The sequence below is a fragment of the Theobroma cacao genome, chromosome 2 (assembly GCF_053813885.1).
Source record: "Theobroma cacao isolate CCN51 chromosome 2, ASM5381388v1, whole genome shotgun sequence".
Classification (NCBI taxonomy): domain Eukaryota; kingdom Viridiplantae; phylum Streptophyta; class Magnoliopsida; order Malvales; family Malvaceae; genus Theobroma; species Theobroma cacao.
In genome coordinates, this window is record NC_142640.1 from 42271291 (window position 1) to 42276959 (window position 5669).

The window sequence follows — 5669 nt, forward strand, 5'->3', positions numbered from 1 at the left end:
CACCGAGCCTGAATTGATTTTATAATGGTCAAGCATTAATGTGGTGAATTATGTATTGTACATTGTGGATAGGTGGTGAGCAAATTACACTGGTAAAAGTACAGAGATTGTGCTTGAAGATTGGGATTAGGAGTACATCAACTCCTAGAATTGTGAGTGGACAATTTATCGTCTTAAATATCTAGAGTAACTATGCTTGTTTGATGTTTTTATTAAATGGTGAGTTTAAATTATAAAATATTATGTTTTCTAATTAAAATATTTTTTTAATAAAAATGAGATTTATACTCGTTTTGAAAATCAAATATTGTTTTGGAAAAATTGAGTATATGGAGATTGTGTTGAATTTATGATTTTATATGTTATTGAAATTGTGGCTTATGACACTATGGTAGCATGATGGCTAAATTTTTGGGGTTGGCATGAAATATATGAACAGTTCTGGATTAGTCTCGGTAGACTGGATTACATTTTATTCGTCATATTATGCTACTAAAAATTTTATGGGTCTGGTGGTATATTAAACGGTCACGGCAGTGATGGGGGTTTCCGTGGACTACCTATGAGAGGGACACGGTAACCCAATTATATATTTACCTCCTGGGGGAGATGTTGAATGAAGTATCTCTTGAGATAAGATTTGAGTGCACCTCACGTTCGGGCCACCACATGAGAGTTAGACTCAGCCAACGCTAAGGAACGGCTGTGTGTCAGATGCGAAAACATGTTTATGGGTATGGGACTTTTTAACAGCCTTGGCGGTCTTAGTGGGATACCTTGACAAAGGTACGCGTGAGAATGATTTTGACAGAGGCCAAGTTTAAGAAACTCATAAGCCAGGGAAATTTTGATGAAAAGAAATTGTTGGTATAGATTGAAACAAATTTTGCGTTATGAACATTATTGAAATATAACGTTTTTATATTGTCTTCATCTACTCGGCTTTAGATGCTTTTGATGGTAATTATTAACTCACTGAGATTATATAATCTCACCCCTCTTCCTATCCATTTTTTTCAGGCTCAGGATAGTTTATTAATAGTTAATTAAGACGAGAATTAATCTCGGAGTTGCATCCTACAAAGTAGAGGTTCGTAGCCCTACACCTTCTTGGTTAGTTGGGAATCCACGTGTCACTGTAAAAGTAATTTTATACTTTAGTTATCTGATTTAAAGTATGTATGAACATATTTAGCTTTTACACCATGTTTTTGGCGGGTTTCGGTATTTTCAAAGAAAAATGACGAAAATGCCCCTGTGAACCAAAAAATAATATTTTATTGTTTTGATTTGGAAACGACTTATGATTTCTTGAAATGCGAGATTTAATAACTGTCGCTCAACGGGGAGATACGGAAGCTGATACTAAGCCTTGTGGGATTCTGATCGGCATTCAAGGTAATGAGTGCCTATCCTGACATCGCGGCGGTTGTCACAGGCCCGATGGGAGTTCCGGGTCATGACAAACTATGTAAGTCGCAGCCTTGCCCAATTAATTAACAGAAATTGTAATTGCTTTAGGACTACTGCAGTATGTCAACTTTGATAAGATTTTTGACCATATTTCATGCTAAACTGAGTGAAGTGGTAAACATAAAAGTTGTAGATTTTTCTCTTGTTTTTCCAATGGTTTAAGAATCACTTCATTTGGAGCTTTGCACAGAAAATTATGACCAAAATACCGAAATATATGTAGTGTAAGTCTACTCCTCAAAATTACTCTCCTTCTTCCATTAAAATTCTTCTTTCAAACACTTACAAAAGCACAAATAAATCAATAACAACCTATCTTAACCATATTAACACTAATTTAAGCATAAAATTAACTGTGATTAGATTGACTCACCTAAAATAACAAATTTAAAATAATTAAATAAAATCTACTAATTTTTATGCATTACTACAAGAACTAAGCTAAATTATTATTAAAATTAAGCTCAAATAACTCTATATTATAGAGTTATCATTCAACTAAGGCCACAACTTTCAAAGTTTTATATGATACCTAGGGTATTTGGTAGCAAAGATGTTCACCCATACTTTCTATAATGTGTTCATTTAAATTTCATTGCAACGTTTGTTTTTAAACAAACTAACATAATATAATATTGCAATGCAATCACATTATAGTCAGTGGATGTAATGCAATTGTATGAAAAAACCAATGCAATTTCAGATTATAACTTATTCTACAATGTTTTCAAGCTTGATTTGACATTTTGTCCTTCTTCAATTAATAAAATCCTAAAACTTAATTTCTATCACTTTAAAAAATTAGAAATATTTTTAAATTTTTGACAAAAAGAATCTATAAACTTTGAAAAACATAAAATAATTTCTTTAATTTTTAGAAATTCTAAAAAAATTCAAAAAACCAAAAATAATTTTAAATATTAAAAACATTTTAGAACGATAAAAAATAAAAATAATTTTTATTTTTAAGAAATTATAAAAGATCAAAAAATTCATAAAATAAAAAATAGATTTAAACCTAAAAAGATAATAATAATAACAATATATTTTAAAATTTTCAAAATTGATAACAAATAAAAAGTTATTTTCTAATTAATATTAATATGGATTTGCTCAATGCTTGGTTATTTGTTGAAAATTTTATTTAAAAGATGATATCATATAAAAATTTACAATAAAAAACATACAACTATATTAAATTTTCATTTCAATACATAAGGGTAATTATGAAAATTAATATTACATTACTAATAAAGTGCTTGCAAAGCAAAAGCTACAATATTATCTTCTCAGCATTTTAATAACACTTTTCTTAATATACTAAATGTTGTAATGTTATTTTACCAAAAATTACATTCTTTACGATGTAAGGCACCAAATGCAGCCTTTATTGTCAAGTTAATTTACTTGTAAGTTTAGAGACTTTGTTGTCAAACAAGCCTCTTGCAGACTAACACTCTCAAGTTTGTTTACCAGTAAATTTGATAGAGTGTGGGTATTTAATCTATTCATATTACGCTTAGTATTGGCATCATTTTCTAATTCTATGTAGATAAAGGGTTATTTGCCTCTAAATAGGCTTCTCACTTTATTTGTAACTACACACTTGAATAAGATCTTTTTACACTCTTTAAATATTTTTTCTCTCTTTAAATACTTTGTCTTATATTTCTTTTATAGTTGTTCTTTCAAGTTATATTTCATAAGTTATTAGCACAATTATCTAATCTCTCAAGTTTTGATATTATTTTGTTTTCATCATCTCCAAGCTTTACAAGGATTTCGATGGTTGGTCTTTAATTTCTGATTGTAACAAATTAAATAAGTGGTTTGCTATCTCTTTAGTGTTTTCATTCCCTAAAAATCAACCTTAATATGATTGTAACAAACAGTTTTTAGTTTTTCTGACTTACAGAACAACTCATGTTTACTCTTAGTTGTGTGAAAAAATTAGTATGTCTGTTCACGATTTATAACGTGTTAGGGATGTAGAGATATGATATTTCTTTTCAGTTTAAATAAATTAAATTTAAATGTAATTAATCCTTATTTAAATTTAAACAAATGATATTTAAATATAATGGACTATTACATAGATAATCCTTATTTAAATTTAATCAAATTAAATTTAAATTTATATCCTATCCTAAACATTTTTCAATTATTCAATTAAGAAATATCATAACAATATTCAACATTAATTAATTAAATATTTGTTAATTATTCACAAATAATTAGCAAAGTTGCATACTATATGGACGCATGACATTTAAATGCAACAATAGTGATACTTCGAGCAATGGAGAGAGACGAACATCAAAGAGATAGAAACGGTGAATTTTGCAAAAGAAATAAAAGGAAAAATTAAAAGAAAGGATAAAAGAAAAAAAATAGAAACTAAATGGTTAGTAGGACATAAGAAGCTGACAAGGATTCTAATGTCGTTGCCACATCAACATTTTGTCTTTCAACTTTAACAGAGTAATCAAATTTAAAACAATTAGATAGTTTAGTGACTCAAATGGTACAAATTGAAGTTTGATGACTCAAAATGATCATTGCGAGTAGACATGTTCCTTAACTAAAGGTTATCCAATATGTATACTTAGTCTCTACCTTCGATGCATAAAGGTGGTTTCTTATAGTTATTAATGCAGTAAAATGCTATTATCATGCAACTTACCAATATGGAAATAGTAGAAATGGAAGATTTAAGGTTTTTATAAATTTATAACTTAAAGCCAATTGGATGACAGATATTATGATAATGGAATCAGATAACACTAACTATAAATACTTTTCAAAAGTAAATTGAAAACAAGTCGCACATGTCTTTTTGAGACCATAATGGATTGCCAACTTTTAATTTATAATCGCAAATAGAGTAGTGATACTCCTAAAGATACAAAAGATAACATCTTTCAATATGTTGAGAAAATATCACAAAAGAAAGCAAAATCTTAATATGTCAACATCACATATGATACCAATAATTGTTCGATATCAAATAGCTGTCAAACATTTATTATGAAAGAAATGTTAAAAATTTTAAAGAAAATAGTTAAACATTATGAATGAGTATCAAAATAGGTTTAAATATCATATTCAATGCCAAGCAACACCACTTTGAATAGAAAATGTAATTTGTATAGTAAATGTTTGAAAAAGAGTAAAAACAAATATGAAGGAAGGGAAAGGAAATAACTCCCTTGCATCAAAAGGAGGGGAAGGGCATTTGCGATAATAAAAGTGTCAATAAGGATGGCAGAGAGACTTACAATTAAGAGAGAAAGTGGCATAGTAGTAAGAGCTTCGAGCAATGGAGAGGGAGCGATATCAAAGAGATAGAAATGGTGAATATTGTAAAAGAAAATAAAAGGAAAAATTGAAAGAAAGGATAAAAGCATAAAAATAGAAAATAAGTGGTTAGTAGGACATAGTAAACTGACAAAGATGCTAATGTTGCTGCCATATTAGCATTTCATCTCTTAAATTTAAGAGAGCGATCAAATTTACAACAATTAGATAGTTTGATGACTCGAATGATACAAATTAAAGTTTGATGATTTAAGATGATCATCGGGAGTAGACATGTTCCTTGACTAAAGGTTATCCAACTTGTATACTTAGTCTCGACCTTTGATGCAGGAATATGGTTTCTTAGAATTATTAATGAAGTAAATGTTGTTACCGTGCTACTTACCATTATGAAAATAGTAAAAATAGAAGGTTTAAGCTTTTTATAAATTTATAACTTGAAGCCAATTAGATGACAGATATTATGAGAAGGGCATCAAATAACATTAAGTATAAACACTTTTCAAAAGTAAATTGAACACAAGTCCCACATGTCATTTTCTAATCATAATGGATTGCCAACTTCAAATTTATAATCCCAAACAGGGCAGCGATACTCCTAAAGATACAAATGATAGCATCTTTTAATATGTTGAGAAAATATCACAAAAGAAAACAATATCTTAATAAGTCAACATAAAATATGATACCAATAATTGCTCGATATCAAATAGTTGTCAAGTATTTATTATAAAAGAAATGTTAAAAATTTTAAAGAAGATAGTTAAATGCTATGAATAAATATAACAATTTATGTAATTTAGTATAACAATTTTATAACAATTTATGTATACTCGAAAATCCCTTCTAAAGGTGAAAAAATATTAAAAAAATCAGTT